A 17672-nucleotide genomic window follows, 5' to 3' on the forward strand; every position below is an offset into this window, starting at 1 on the left:
TCAGCCCCAGTGATGTACTGGGCCGTACGCACTACCCTCTGTAGCACCTTGTGGTCAGATCCCAAGCAGTTCCCTTACCAAGCGGTGATGCAGACAGTCAAGATGCTCTCAATTGTGCAGCTGTGGAACCTTTTGAGGATCTGAGGGCATGTCATACCAAATAGTGTCCACCTGCCAAAAAGCGTCCCCCCCCCTGCGTCACAATGTGATTCGAATAGCTATTAGCATCCGTTGCTATATCAACAGTTTGAGCTAATGCGTCAAATTTTGGACCTCATTACAGCCAAATTTACATTATTTTCATCCCTGCTATGTAAACAAAGCATATTTCCATGACAATTTCATTGATTAAGATAAACATTACTTTGAACTACTTTTGGGTACCGTAACATTTCAATAACGTTAAAGTCATGTCTTAAACGGTTCTTAGTTTTAGAAATATCAAAGAAAACGTGTAAACTGCATATTCATTTACCTTTCAGATCCCAAAGTGAGCTCCCATGAAGCTATTAACACTTCATTAATGTGAAAATCAGTTCAAGTCATACACTGGCTCCTCTGACTGGCATATTTTGATTTTGAGCTTCCCTCGTCTTACTAAAGTATGCTATTAGTCCTATTATGATTATTTTTCCCTACCTCCATCACATGGCATAGCTCAGTAATACAGCAGTACACTTGTGGGTGAATATAATGCAGGACAGACAGTTGAATAATGTTGAACTCACGAATACCAAAAAGGGATTTACATAAAATAATTAAATGAACAGTCTGTGGGGAAAAAAAACAAAAAAAAACAGGCAATATTGAAATATTTTTCAAAAAATAAATAAATAAATAAATTGTGGAACAGCTATGTAAGGAACTTGTTGATTTTATTTGATATACCCACATGGCAGTTATAGGCTAACATCAACACAAACAATAAAATACAATTTAGTTGAGAAAACAGAAGTATGAATGACAAGTAAAGTACATATAAGTAAAGTGATTTTTTGTATTCTTTATCTCAATTCTGGTGTGTGGGATAGAGAAGCTGTGGATGCTACAAGTGGTTCTGCTGGTCACTTTCCCTGTAGTGTATCTGTGTATCTCACTGTGCCCAGGACGATGTCATGCACTGGGCCCTAAGCATATTATATCAAACCACATTACATTATCTACAGCTACTGTTAATGTTATGAAAAGTGGGATCTTGGAGGGTGGCTGATCATGGAGGACATCAGATGGATCAAGGTCTGGGGAAGGGATACGGTATGCGTCCCAGAACCCCTAGATCCTGAAGAACAGGAGCAGATTAAAAGGGAAAGAGAGAGAGAGAGGCATAGAAGGATGCAGAAAGAAAAACACACAGGTTACATGTAGATCCAGGCCTGGTTGAATTGTCCCCATATTGCTTACACCTACACAAGTGTATAGGGTGTAAGGGCTAGGTTTTGATTTGGGATTCCTCATATCCTCTTTCTTCACCTCATTTTTAAAAGGGATTGGAGGAAAATGTCTGATGTTCCTCACCTGTAAGGACTAAAGGACTGTATTATTCTTAGGTTGCTGGTTTGGTTTGGGCGTGTTTGCCTCCAGGCATCAGTCAGAAAGCAATGACGGCAAGGCACAGTGAACGGTTAACTTGTAAATTACTTGGAGGAATAACAGTATACAACAGGCAGAGTATGTAGAGCTATGGGTTGATCACTAGGAAGGCTACCGTGTGTACCATTGACACATAACTATGGGTGTGGAAGAGCGAATGTGTGGATTCTCAAGGAGAGAGCAGAATACAAAGTGCCATTAATATCAGGATAACATAAGGTACCAGTCAAAAGTTTGGACACACCTACTCATTCCAGGGTTTTTCCTTTATTTTTCCTATTTTCTACATTGTAGAATAAAAGTGAAGACATCAAAACTATGAAATAACACATATAGAATCATGTAGTAACCAAAAAAGTGTTCATCAAATCAAAATATATTTTATATTTGAGATTCTTCAAAGTAGCCACTCTTTGCCTTGACAGCTTTGCACACTCTTGGCATTCTCTCAACCAGCTTCATGAGGCAGTCACCTGGAATGCATTTCAATTAAAAGGTGTGCCTTGTTAAATTATTTTGTGTAATTTCTTTCATTCTTAATGCGTTTGAGCCAATCAGTTGTGTTGGTAGGGGTGGTATACAGAAGATAGCCCTATTTGGTAAAAGACCAAGTCCATATTATGGCAAGAACAGCTCAAATAGGCAAAGAGAAATGACAGTCCATCATTACTTTAAGACATGAAGGTCAGTCAATCCGGAAAATTTCAAGCACTTTTAAAGTTTCCTCAGGTGCAGTCGCAAAAACCATCAAGCGCTATGATGAAACTGGCTCTCATGAGGACCGCTACAAGAAAGGAAGACCCAGCGTTGCCTCTGCAGCAGAGGATAAGTTCATTAGAGTTACCAGCCCAAATATATGCTTCACAGAGTTCAAGTAACAGACACATCTCAACATAGCTGTTCAGAGGAGACTACGTGAATCAGGCCTTCATGGTCGAATTGCTGCAAGGAAACCCCTACTAAAGGACACCAATAAGAAGAAGAGACTTGCTTTGGCCAAGAAACACAAGCAATGGACATTAGACCGGTGGAAATCTGCCCTTTGGTCTAATGAGTCCAAATTGTCTGAGACGCAGAGTAGGTTAACAGATGACCTCAGCATATTTGTTTCCCACCATGAAGGAGGAGGTGTGATGGTGTGGGGGTGCTTTGCTGGTGACACAGTCTGTGATTTATTTGGAATTCAAGGCTCTCTTAACCAGCATGGCTACCACAGCATTCTGCAGCGATACGCCATCCCATCTGATTTGCGCTTATGAGTAGGTGTGTCCAAACATTTGACTGGTACTGTACATATAAATACAATGACATTATATGACACCACATATAATATAAACTATAAAAGGCATCACTATAACCATGTTACTACATATAAAGGGCTTAAACTAAAGCACCACTAGGTGGCAGTAGTAACACATTAACGACTAGGACATTAAAAATGACTGAATGGATGGAATATGACTAATTCATTTTTACATTTTAGTCATTTAGCAGACGCTCTTATCCAGAGCGACTTACAGTAGTGAATGCATACATTTCATTTATTAATATATACATATATATATATACACACACACACACACACACACACACTACATACATACATATATATATAGATACACACAGGGAATCGAACCCATAACCCTGGCGTTGCACACACCATGCTGGCGTTGCAAACACCATGCTCTACCAACTGAGCCACAGGGAAGGGTAATTCCTTTAACCTCTCTGGGCTAGGCGGGACGAATTCGTCCCACCTACGTAACAGCCAGTTGAATCCTGTGGCGCGATTTTCAAAACCTTTGAAATGCTATTACTTCAATTTCTCAAACATATGACTATTTTACAGCTATTTAAAGACAAGACTCTCGTTAATCTAACCACACTGTCCGATTTCAAAAAGGCTTTACAACGAAAGCAAAACATTAGATTATGTCAGCAGAGTACCAAGCCAGAAATAATCAGACACCCATTTTTCAAGCTAGCATATAATGTCACAAAAACCCAGAAGACAGCTAAATGCAGCACTAACCTTTTATGATCTTCATCAGATGACAACCCTAGGACATTATGTTATACAATACATGCATGTTTTGTTCAATCAAGTTCATATTTATATAAAAAAAACAGCTTTTTACATTAGCATGTGACGTTCAGAACTAGCATACCCCCCGCAAACTTCCGGGGAATTCGCTAACAATTTACTAAATTACTCACGATAAACGTTCACAAAAAGCATAACAATTATTTTAAGAATTATAGATACAGAACTCCTCTATGCACTCGATATGTCCGATTTGAAAATAGAATATTGCAAAATGTGCTTTCACCAAAAAGCTAAGTACATAGCCCAGGCATCACGGGCTAGCTATTTAGACACCCGGCAAGTTTAGCACTCACCAATATCAGCTTTACTATCATAAAAGTTTGATTACCTTTTGTTGTCTTCGTCAGAATGCACTCCCAGGACTGCTACTTCAATAACAAATGTTGGTTTGGTCCAAAATAATCCATCGTTATATCCGAATAGCGGCGTTTTGTTCGTGCGTCCCAGACACTATCTGAAATGGTAAATCAGGGTAGCGCGCATGGCGCAATTCGTGACCAAAAAAGCGATAATATTCCGACCGGGAATGTCCATTTAGCTAAACAGAGGAAAGAAAACACAGCTTTCGGTCGACGCAGGCACGAGCCTGAGTCGCACAGTACTGTAACCAGCCACTACCCAAAACGTGCTACTTTTTTTCAGCCAGAGCCTGCAAAGCCACGATTCCGCTTTTTGCCGCCTTCTGAGAACCTATGGCAGCCGTAGGAAGTGTCACGGGACAGCTAAGATCCTCACTCTTCAATAAACAGAGACAAGAAGAACGACACCTTGTCAGACAGGCCACTTCCTGTAAAGGAATCTCTCAGGTTTTTGCCTGCCATATGAGTTCTGTTATACTCACAGACACCATTCAAACAGTTTTAGAAACTTTAGGGTGTTTTCTATCCATATGTAATAAGTATATGCATATTCTAGTTACTGGGTAGGAGTGGTAACCAGATTAAATCGGGTACGTTTTTTATCCGGCGGTGTAAATACTGCCCCCTAGCCCTAACAGGTTTTAAGGACCCCGGAAAGGGTGGGACCTAATTCAATTTCCAACGTAACATGCTCCGGCGCCATCTTCAGGTTGACCAACTAATAATTACTAACTATCTTAACAGGCCAAGTACACTGAAAAGGCACAGTTACGTGCTATAATACTCAAAATGGTATGCATATAATACACAGTGTAAAAGCTCCCTTCTAACCGAAATGCACGTTTCAAACACACTGCAGTAATAACCAAACAAAACCATGTGCACTTGTTTACTAAAGGAATGATGCGTCACACCTAGAATGAGAACAGCTCGAGAGAGGCAACCTTTCGTACAAATCCACCATGTGACTTATTTACCGACCTATGTCTGTCCCTGTTTTGCTTCTCTTATACCATGTCGGAGGGTATATCCATGGTCTGTGGACAGTTCTGGTCAGTGGACGGTTCTGAAAATAAATGCATTGTTTGCATCACCGAGCGGTGTCCTGGAAAGAATTAAATCCAATTATTAGATACTAATACTCCCCTTAAAAACCTCTTAGGGCGCATGAACCACTAGCGGGACACCTACGACAACATCCGGTGAAATTGCATAGCGCGAAATTCAAAATACAAAAATCGTAATATTAAACACTCATGAAAATACAAGTGTCTTACATCATTTTAAAAGCTTAACTTCTTGTTAATCCAACTGCGTTGTCAGATTTCAAAAAGGCTTTACGGTGAAAGAATACCATGCGATTTATCTGAGGACAGCGCCCCACATCAAAATACTTTTTCAACCAGCACAGGCGTCACAAAAATCACAAATAGCGATTAAATAAAATCACTTACCCTTGAAGATCTTCCTCTGTTTGAAATCCCAAGGGGCCCAGCTACAGAATGAATAGTCGTTTTGTTTGATAATGTCTTTCTTTACATCCAAAAAAGTCAGTTTAGTTGGCGCCAATGATCTCAATAATCCACTCATTCAACATGCATACAAACAAATCCAAAAATGTACCAGGAAAGTACGTCCAAACAAGTCAAACGATGTTTCTAATTAATCCTCAGATACTCTAATATCTAAATAAACTATAATATTTAAGACGGAGAATAGTATGTTCAATAGGGAAGATAAATAACGAAGAGCGCGCACCTCATTCAAGACTACTTTTCTAATGAGAGACACTTTGGGAAAAACTACAACTATTTGTTCATTTAAAAAAAACTGCCTGAAACCCTGTCTAAAGACTTGACATCTAGTTGAAGCCATAGGAACTGCAATCTGGGTCCTATCTATTTGTATATCCCATAGACTAGCATTGAAATGGCCTGTGACCTCAAAGAAAAATTCTGGATGGGTTTTCGCCTGCCATATCAGTTCTGTTATACTCAGACATTATTTTAACAGTTTTAGAAACTTTAGAGTGTTTTCTATCCAATGCTACCAATTATATGCATATTCTAGCTTCTGTGCCTGAGTAACAGGCAGTTTACTTCGGGCACGTCAGTCATCCGAACTTCCAAACACTGCCCTGTATGCGGAAGAAGTTAAAATCAAAACGAAACATGGATGTCAATGTTTGCGCCCCACGCTCCATTCTACTTCCTGTCTGCGGCAGCTTGTAAATAAGTTGCACGACAGGTTATACTAGAAGCTGGGCTAAATAATATTCAAGATATAGCACAATGAATTGTACGTTTAGTTAAGGACTTAATCTGATTTGTTCAGTGCTATCTGACTGACAGTTTTTATATCAAGTTTTAGATAGAAAATAAAGAAAGGATACCTGTCGGAGAAGTGTTCGTTTTTTGAGGAGTGGTACGACTGGCAGTCGAAGTTGGAGAGAAAGCAGCCAGTGGTCAGACATAGGAGGGAGGAGGGGTTGGGTTCGAGTCAAGTGGGCAGGTTGTTGGACAATCGGACGTCACTAGACGCAGGATTTCATCTGGAGGAAGAGGAGAGAACCAGTAACAGGATGAGGAAAAGGTAGAGGCAGAATCAGGAGGTAGAAAGATTCAAAAACAGAAGGGAGAGATGATAGGTTTTACATCGTCCAGATATTATTCATTAGTGCAGATTAAGAAGACGGGGAGAGTGTCATTTGGACTATTGAGATGTTCCCCGTTTGTTTGTCACTCACCGTTTACTGATTGACATGATTGAAGTTTCACTCGCTGCAGTGATAGTAGGGATTCCAGAGGAATGGCGCTTTAAAAAAACAAGGGCAACATACTGCTTGTAATTGAGACATTATGCCATTTTTTTTTAAATATAAAATGTGCAATGTAAACACGTAAAATATCTGGTTCTCTTGCCTCCTGATGTTATTTTTGAAAGCTCGGCTCGCATTTATGTTGTTGCTGGGAGGAAGTTGTTTGACAGAGGCCCATGGCCTCCTGGTATGGAACAAGAAAAACAAAGGATAAACTACCTATCATGAATGTAGTAATTCAGCAAGAAATCAATTAATTTACACACATACATTGATGTACAGTTATTGCTAAAATAACCTCACTGCAACAGGGTTTCCTATTATCTACTTATAGATCAGTCTGAAACCAGCCTCTCGAATGGTAGACCCAGGTACAATCTGATCACTCATGATGACCAGAAGATTAATTAATGCAGTTCACCTTTTTCCTCACATTTTACAGATGATATAGCACTTTTCATATGCTACTCTGTATAAGAGAGAGCTATTTAAATCAACTGAATTACAAAGACAAATAATAAAATACAAAGCTTAGCTAGCTAACTAAATAAAGAGATTTGGAAAAGCGGTCTTACCTCACAGTAGTGTTTGCATCCATCATTTGCAGTATCCATGCTTGCTTGCAGCATGCTCATGCTAGCTAAATCAAGTTTTGCATGCAAGTAAACATCCATGACCATGCATGGATCATGTTTTGTACTTTATCCAATAATAATCTGAGATTTAAAGCTAAAAAATATCGTAAATAGTATAAATAACCTATAACAATGATCGCATTTTACCCTGAATTTTGACTGCATGCGCCTCAGAACATAACAACCAGCATAGCAACGAATGCTATCCATTTTTTTTTCTTTCATTACGTAGACTGGGCAGATTTTGGCATGTTCTAGCAACATCCGTAGCAATGGACACTAATAGGACAGCTAGAACAATGAGACTGATATTTCACTGGATGTATAAATGTAAAGCATCCGCTTGGCATTTCCACTCACTACCAAATATGGCAGTGAGAGGAAGCCAAGTGGCCAGCAGTGGGAGAAGATGGAACAATATGGATTTTGGACAACATTCTGCAAATTTTCTCATCGATTAAACATTTAATCTCAATACTGTCCCAAAACTACAATCTGTTACGAACAGAGTGGACTACATTTTGTAGACCTTACCCTTTGCCCAAAATGTTTAATAATGGCATTGTTTAGAAGGAGTGCAAAAGCAAATTTAGTTATTACACACATGCACTTCAGAGTAGGCATTCCGTAACAGAAATATGCAAATGTTTGCTAGAACGCGCCAATAGGATCTCGCTAGCTTGTGCTTGGCTCTGCCCACCTTCTTGCTTGTTCTGCCCACTATGACTAATTTGTTCCCGTTTGAAAACGACGGGCTATAGTCCATATTGATTTTTTATATATATAAAAAAACTGCTAATAGCTTCTCAAATCCCATTGTGTGTGTGTGTGTGGGGGGGGACTTTTTGGCTGTGGGACACTATTTAGCATGACAGCCTCCTGAAGGGGGGGAGGCGTTGTACCTGCATGACTGTGTTGCTGTGTGTGGACCATGTTATTCCTTAGTGATGTAGAGACTGAGGAACTTGAAGCTCTTGACCCTCTCACCTACAGCCCTGTCAATGTGGATGGGGGCGTGCTCGGCCCTCCGTTTCCTGTAGTCCACAATCAGCTCGGTTGTCTGCCCCTTAATAAAAGTAATGTCTATATGGTGGTGACCTGGTCAACCTATGACGACCACACACACAAGGAAAATCGTAGGCTATGCTAAACTGAGGAGTGCACAACTGACCCTCTCCACCCCTTGTCTATATTAGGGTGACAGTGACAGCATGGTCAAGGATGTCCCAATCCCAGACTAGTCAATAGGTCAGCAGGACTAATCTCAATAGCCAATAGGTAGACACCTGCTGTACACACTTACTGGTAGGCCTAATCCTCTTACTGACACACACAAGTCCCTGGACTTGAGGTAGTTACTTACAGACAATTCCTGGCCCTGTTGCATGTTAATGATGCTTCCAAATGAAAAACATAGAATTATGTAATTTCCTTTTTTCTCTGGGGTGAGAGAGCATCCATGGTTTCTGGAGGATGAGAAAATATGATAGAGTTAATGCTTGCCTGACGACATTGTCTGAAACTGCCATTCTAGAAGTCGTTGTGCTGACGTAAAAACGAGGGTCATTGTACGAAACAAATTCATCAGCGATTGGATTTTCTCAAACCAAGCAGAGTATCAAAGTTGATAACGTCATCATATTGGCCGGGTCTGGTCCAACCCATCAGTTTCTGGGACCAATTAGAATGTGTTTGCATTCTAGAAGACATCAGGATGGGAAGTAAATCCACTCACCGTGGAGAAGAAATGCTAGTGCGGGGCGCCAGGTAGACTAGTGGTTTGAGCATTGGACTTGTAACCAAAAGGTTGCAAGATCGAATCCCTGAGCTGACAAGGTAAAAATCTGTCGTTCTGCCCCTGAACAAGGCAGTTAAACCCACTGTTCCTAGGCCATCATTGAAAATAAGAATTTGTTCTTAACTGACTTGCCTAGTTAAATAAATAAAAATAGTGGGCGTGGCGTTTGGCCGGAGCAATGTGGATGGGTAGTCAGGCTAGATTAATGCTGTCTTCGGGTAGACAAAAAAAGGAATCATAAATTCAGCACTGGATTGAACTGGCATCATTTGTCTGTCTTTCCCATTTCCTCTGCACCTCTCACTTTCTCTTACTCACCCTTACTCCGTCTCGCTACCTCCTGGCTCTGATGACGTACAGACTCAGTTCTGTCAGTGGACAAGCCTGCCCTCACTCATCCAAAGACAGACAGACCTGCTTTTGGCAAACGTGTCATCATCACCTCCCGAGAGAGAGAGAGAGAGAGGATTCTCCATTAGCGCTATAAATAGATCTAATAGAACTGAGTAATATGTTGCATCCCATGTAATTCAGAGTAGGGGATAGAACAGAAGCTATTTAAATGGCTCTTCATTATTTTACTTTAACAAGTCCCAGGCATCTTAGAGGAGGATGCCTGGTTTAATAATCCACTGTGTGTGTTCGTTTGTGTGTGGTTTTGTGTGAATGCGTGCTTGTACATGTCTCTGTGAATGTGTGCATTATATGGCGGAAGAGTCTAATTCATGCAACTCTTTTGTATGTGTGGATGAGTCTAATTCATGCAGCTGTAATGTGTGTGTGTGTGTGTGTGTGTGTGTTCAGAGAGCAAGAGGGATGTACACAAACAACGTGTGTGGTTAAAATTGGCAAAAAACACATTTCTTTCCACAGGGCCGTGGGGTGAGACAGGGATGCTGCTTAACCAGTCTGGGCTAGGGGGCAGTATTTTCACGGCCGGATGAAAAACGTACCCAATTTAAACAGGTTACTACTCTGGCCCAGAAACTAGAATATGCATATTATTAGTGGATTTGGATAGAAAACACTCTGAAGTTTCTAAAACTGTTTGAATGGTGTCTGTGAGTATAACAGAACTCATATGGCAGGCAAAAACCTGAGAAAAATCCAAGCAGGAAGTGAAATGTCTGAGAATTATAGTTCTTCTTTTGATTCTCTATCGAAGCGCCAGTGTCTGTGGGGTGACGTTGCACTTCCTAAGGCTTCCATTGGCTGTCTAAAGCCTTCAGAAAGTGGTTTGAGCATTTTCCTGTCACTGGGCAGCTAATAGGAGCTCAGTTACTGAGTGGTCTGCCTGGCAACAAAGGGATTGGATATGCTCGGTCCCGCGAGCGCGCCCCTCCTTTTTCTTCTTGAATGAATATGCTATTGTCCGGTTGGAATATTATCGCAATTTTACGTTAAAAATACCATAAAGATTGATTTTAAACAGCGTTTGACATGCTTCTAAGTGCGGTAATGGAACATTTTGACTTTGTCTCTCGTTCCGCACTCACGCGTTACCCTTTGGATAGTGCTCTGAACGCACGAACAAAACGGAGGTATTTGGACATAAATATGGATTATTTGGAACAAAAACAACATTTCTTGTGGAAGTAGCAGTCCTGGGAGTGCATTCTGACGAAGATCAGCAAAGGTAATACAATATTTGTAATACTAATTCTGAGTTTAGGTTGCCCCGAACTTGGCGGGTGTCTGAATAGCTCACCGTGATGGCTGAGCTATGTACTCAGAATATTGAAAAATGTGCTTTCTTCGTAAAGCTATTTTAAAAATCTGACACAGCGGTTGCATAAAGGAGTAGTCCATCTATAATTCTTAAAATAATTGTTATGTATTTTGTCAACGTTTATGATGAGTATTTTTGTAAATTGATGTGCACATTCACCGGACGTTTTGGTGGGAATACATTTTCTGAATATCACGCGCCAATGTAAAATGCTGTTTTCGTATATAAAATCGGAACTTTATCGAACAAAACATACATGTATTGTGTAACATAATGTCCTAGGAGTGTCATCTGATGAAAATCGTCAAAGGTTAGTGCTTCATTTCGCTGTGTTTTGGGTTTTATTGACACATGTCCTTGCTTGGAAAATGGCTGTGTGATTATTTTTGTCTATGTACTCTCCTAACATAATCAAATGTTTTGCTTTCGCTGTAAAGCCTTTTTGAAATCGGACAATGTGGTTAGATTAATGAGAAGTGTATCTTTAAAATGATGTCAAATAGTCGTATCTTTGAGAAAGCTGAATTATGACATTTTGTTGTTTTTGAATTTTCCAGCCTGATATTTCACTGGCTGTGTCCCACCTAGCCCATAGAAGTTAAGCACCTACCTACCTACCTACCTACCTACAAACCAACAAATTGGCGAGGGCACTAGAACCGTCTACAGCACCCGTCCTCACCCTACTAGAATCTGAAGTCAAATGTCTACTGTTTTCTGGTGATTCTGTTCCCAACCAAGGAGGGCCTACAGCAGAACGTAGATCTTCTGCACAGATTCTGTCAGACCTGGGCCCTGACAGTAAATTATCAAAATCCAGAAAAGAGACGTTAAATTCTACAACCACCTAAAAGGAAGCGATTCCCAAACCTTCCATAACAAAGTCATCACCTACAGGGAGATGAAACTGGAGAAGAGTGCCTTAAGAAAGCTGGTCATGGGGCTCTGTTCACAAACAGAAACATGCCCCAGGACAGCAACACAATTAGCCACAACCAAATCATGAGAAAACAAAAAGATAATTACTTGACACATTGGAAGGAATTAACAAAACAGAGCAAACTAGAATGCTATTTGGCCCTAAACAGAGAGCACAGTGGCAGAATACCTGACCACTGTGAGTGACCCAAACTTAAGGAAGGTTTTGAGTATGTACAGACTCAGTGAACATAGCCCCTGCCATAGCCTTTCTTCTCTTGAGAGCCAGGTCTGCCTGCCATAGCCTTTCTTCTCTTGAGAGCCAGGTCTGCCTATGTGCACACTGCCCTCAAAATGAGGTGGAAACTGTGCAGCATTTCCTAACTTCCTGCCAAATGTATGACCATATTAGAGACACATATTTCCCTCAGATTACACAGACCCACAAAGAATTCAAAAATAAATTCAATTTTGATAAACTCCCATTTCTATTGGGTGAAATACCAGTGTGCAATCACAGCAGCAAGATTTGTGACCTGTTGCCACAAGAAAAGTGCAACCAGTGAAGAACAAAACATTGTAAATACAACCCATATTTGTTTATTTTCCCTTTTTTACATTAACTACTTGCACATCGTTACAACACTGTATATAGACATATGACATTTGAAAAACTTGTGTGAGTGTAATGTTTACTTTTTATTGTTTATTTCACTTCCTTTGGCAATGTAAACATATGTTTCCCATGGCCAATAAAGCCCCTGGAATTGAATTGAGAGAGAGAGAGATTGAGAGAAAGAGATGCATGCTTATAGATGGTTTTCTTGCTAAACAACCAACCCAACATGTGCGCAACAATGGGGAAAAACAGACAGGGTTGGCGTAGGATTGTTGACAACATGTAAACTACGCTATATTTAGTCTCCAATGTTTATTGAAAACAAAAATAAATCTGCACAATGAGCACTGCTTGTCTCTCAAATACATAATTACAGTTGTTGGTTAGCTACCTAGTGAATTTTGGCCATATTAGCATAAACTTGACATCAGTCAAAAAACCTCAAAACAGCCACCTATGATTTCCCACATGGCAGCTTCTTGTCATTGTTGCTAGCTATCTGGCCATCCAGAATCACAACAACACATGGACGCAGAATTCTGCCCCATTGAAGCGTGTGCATCGATTTTGTGACATTGTCAGCTAACCCGTCTATAGGCAAGTAAGGCATGAGTTATTAACACAACACATCAGAGTTGCCAAACCAGCCGGATCAAAGGTAGTTCTGGAATAACCATTAGACCTTCTTAAAGGTGTAATGTAGGAGAGCCATGTCACATGCAGGAACCAGGAAGCAATACTCATCATTTTAGAAACAAGTTAAAAAAAAGAATGTGTGATGATCAAGGAAACTAGCTGTGTATTTATTATGCACAGTGGTCTGCATCAACACAGACACCATGTCCCAATGTAAAGTACTGGCTACAGTCCAAGCTTTTAGAGATGATCCAGCCACCCCACAGACAGAACAGACTCTGCTTTTAAAGTCAAGCTCTTTCTGGTCCTTGTGAAATAGCAATGACTTATTACTCTGTCACAATCACCACTCACCTCATCAACTCTCCTCCAGCTAAAATGGGATGAGGTGATGGGCTGGCAGTGCAATGACAATTTATGGAGGGTCATGCTAGCATTAATCAGTCTTCATTTGACTGCAATGGTTGGTTCTACTCTGTAGTAGGACCACAAGTTTTTCCTTGGCCCTAACAATAGAACACAGACAGTGGCGTAGGAAGCACACCGCGAACCGGGGGGACCCCCAAGCTTTATGGGCCCCCCCAGATAGCATATGAACACATCATAAGCCATAGCAAAATGTTCAGAATTATAGGAAATTTGCTTTAAAACTGCGACATTTTCTTTCAACCTCATGGCAAAATGTGTATAGCATGAGATTAGCTATTAAAAAAGCACATTTTTAATCTGCCCCATGGCAAAATCTGTTTAATTGCAGGAAATTTGCTTTAAAAACAGCAACATTTTCTCTCAACCCCATGGCAAAAAACATTTTTTTTTACAATTCCTAAAACAAACAAATATCTTTTTGGGGGGGCTTGCTCGGATCTTGCCTGCTGGCATTGCAAAACTGTGCTACGCCAATGAACACAGCTCTGCATTGCAAGCCTGAACACAAACCAAAAACACACCCATACAACCAATTTCATCAGCCTCTCTCTGACCTAACTAATATTGATTAATGGAATGGTCAAAATAATTACCTCATGGTCCCGCTTTCATTAGACTAGTATCAATGAGAAAATGAAATAGGCCCATTTCATCAACGATAAAGGCTTAAGGACATGATATTTTTGCATGTTAGTAATAAAATACATTCAATGCATGCTACTCTTCCTCTTTGTTCATTATGCAATGTACACTATGCTATTTAGGAAGCCAAGGCATTCTTATCTGGATGGGGATAAAAAGGCTGAGCCCTATGACCTACACACACACACACAAACACGGATTCATGAACATGAATGAACACACACAGACAAATCCCTCCCTGGAGCCTTTAATGGGATTCTGAGTGTGGGTTGAACTTTCACACAGATAGAGAGGCAGAGAATGAGGATAAGGGAGAAAAAAGTAAGGAAGAAAGTGAAAGTGAGAGGAGAAAAAAAAGGATAGAAAGGGAGATTACAAGCATTTATAGACCTAGAGGCTCTGTTGTTGGCAGAGCAGCAGCCCAGAGAGATGAATATGCCCTGTGGCATATGTCACAGTGAACACATTACTGGCCTGATCCTACCAATTCAGTCCTCTCCTTACCACAGCACAGACCTCCAAAACACCGCCTTCTGTATATAACTAACATAGAAACAGGTGGACCCCTAAATCTTTTAACATACACACTGACATTACCCCCTCATCCCAGAGTGTTCTTGAGGTTAACAGCCTCTCTGTCACTCTGACCTCAGTAGCTAGCCTATTGAGTGTCTGAGACAGGGACGGAAATTAAGCTAGCGCACTAGCCCGAGGCTGGTTAGCACTTTTCAGACAGGGCTAGTAGAAAATGTGCCAAACTAGCCCGAGATGCAGGTGAAATTTTGTCTTTTCGATTATTGCATAGCAGATTTTGGACCAGGGCAAGTAATGTTGGTATACTAGCCCGGCTGGACAGAGCCCAAAATCCTTAAATTCCATCACTGGTCTAAAACATTATTCAGATAACTCTTTGGCTCTACATCTGAGACGGTGCAAATATTATGGTGGCCCACAATGTCTAAAAACGATGTCAATGTTTAAATGACTAATAGGGAATTGGCAAATGTTGCAACTAGGCTACCTCCCTCTGTGTGGTCCGATTGATGCTTGCAGTCACTAATCAGATTTTTATTGCGTCAGGTCTTCTCTGTAGCGTTTTGTGATCCCATGCACCACTGTCAAATAAGAATAAAATTAGACTCAGTGGATCGACATGGGCCATAAGTAGAGCCAGGAGTTTTTTCTGCCCATATGACCTGGAGTTTTCCCTGGGGGGCGCAGGATGTTTTGGAACATTCAGATATGTAATGTAGAACAAACATGCCTCTCCAACATATTCATGGCATTTCTATCTGCAACGCTCGACAACGTTTGGCAACTGAACGTGGACCATGTCAGGTGACATGATCAGGTCACGTGGTCCAGCCTGACTTGGATCAATTCTGAAGAAAAGTAGCAACTGTCATCTAAATTGTAAAAGCTTTTAAAACAATTCTAATAAATGCAACAGTTGGACAATAGGAAAAAAAAAAAAGATACACCCCCAAAAAATAACTTCATTTTTTTTTTCTTAGAATGCACTCATACATACATTTTCTTATTGTATCAAGTATTGAAAAAATATTTTGTGCAAAAAAAAGGATAATATGAGCCTCATTTGCATAAATACAGCATGTGTGTTTGCATAGAATATATGAATGTAAAGGGGTGGAATAGGGCTGCAACCACCAAGCACATGCTCTGTCTAATGTACCTGCGCTGTCTAGACTGCCTCATTAATTACTGTTGGTGTTACATTCTCTTGCAGAATTCAACAAGTGTCAATAGCAGGATAGCCTCGGATTAAAAATCAACACGCTTTGCTCTAGATTTGAGCTCCCGAGTGGCGCAACGGTCTTAGGCACTGCATCTCAGTGCTAGAGGCATCACTACAGACCCTGGTTCGATTCCAGGCTGTATCACAACCGAGCATGATTGGGAGTCCCATAGGGCGGCGCACAATTGGCCCAGCGTCGTCCAAGTTTGGCTGGGGTAGGCTGTCATTGTAAATAAGAATTTGTTCTTAACTGACTTCCCTAGTTAAATAAAGGTGAAAAAAATAAATAATAATAATTACGCCTATCTAAACATACTTTACAATGTTTGTGAGATAACATAATATCACTATAATCCAAGTGTTCATATTCAAAGTTGCCTGCATTTCAACTATATTAAATTATTACTTTTTTCAATTCCACAAAAAATCTTATCTTTCTATTGATGTAATTATCGAGATTGTGCTTTAAATCCCAGAAGAAGCTTTAGAGTTCTTATAGATTCAATAAAAATACTATTCCATTGAGCTCATTTCATCCATTGCGGAGTGTGTTTGACAGGTCATTACAAACATTTCCGCGGTCATAACATTAACAGGGAAAAACGACAGGCACAAGCAAGAGTATGAAAAAGTCGCCTGAGTAAAATGGAAGCAATCAATCCAGCGAGATTTAAGTGCCAAGTGGATTTTGCACCCCTCAAACACAGGAAATAGATGGCTGAGAAAGAGGGTGGTGATGATGTTACTGCTGCTGATGTCATCATTGGAAGCCTTCAGGCTCCATATCCCAGAACAGGTGTCTTGCATAATAGTACAATGTCGTAATGACTGAGTCATGGGATAACACATCAGATGTTAAAATATGGATATACATGTTATACTGTGTAGCCTGACAACAGAAGAAAATATACCTATTCAACTGCAAACATTGTAATGTTTGTTTTTCCATTGGCGGACACTCAGTGAAAAAGCACTGTTGCACTAGTACCCCAGCCTATGTGGCCAGTCTGAATTTGTAATATAGGCTATATTCAGTGTAAAGTTCATGATGCACCCTTATATGGGACAAGGCATTGATTGTTCATAAAGAAATCAGCCAAATCTTCTGCTGGCATAGTTTGACACTCCCACATATGCAAGAAACAGACCTAGCACTCTCGTAACAGGAAACAGTGTCAGTAAATTTAACTGAAGGTGTAGCTGTATATGCTGGTAGCCTAGCGGTTAGAGAGTTGGGCCAGTAACTGAAAGGTCGCTGGTTTGAATACCTGAGCCGCCAAGGTAAATTATCTGTTGATGTGCCCTTGAGCAAGACACTTAACCCTAATTTGCTCCAGGGGCACCATACTACTATGTCTGACCCTGCAAAACAAAACATTTCACGGCGCCTATTCATATGTATGTGACAAAACATTTTTTCCACTTATTTTTTTGTGTTAACAGAGAAAGATCCGTTTGTCATGCCACAGACAGACTTGAGTTCACCAAGTCTTTTAGAATCCCATAGAACAGCAGATATGTGCAGCACTGAAATGATTGCATCTGACATACAGGAGAACCATGGTTTACAGTGACGCATGGTTCAATCAATATAATAACAATCACAGCATTCTATGACAATGATTGGGATTTAAAA

General features: G+C 40.4%; 1 protein-coding gene across 2 annotated transcripts in view; it reads right to left on the reverse strand.

Moving 5' to 3' along the window:
- LOC106583201 (6-phosphofructo-2-kinase/fructose-2,6-bisphosphatase 4) overlaps positions 1-17672 on the reverse strand; it is a 57879-nt gene that overhangs the window by 39342 nt on the left and 865 nt on the right. The gene's annotated exons all lie outside the window — the stretch shown is intronic.

Source organism: Salmo salar, chromosome ssa22 (assembly GCF_905237065.1).
Source record: "Salmo salar chromosome ssa22, Ssal_v3.1, whole genome shotgun sequence".
Lineage (NCBI taxonomy): Eukaryota > Metazoa > Chordata > Actinopteri > Salmoniformes > Salmonidae > Salmo > Salmo salar.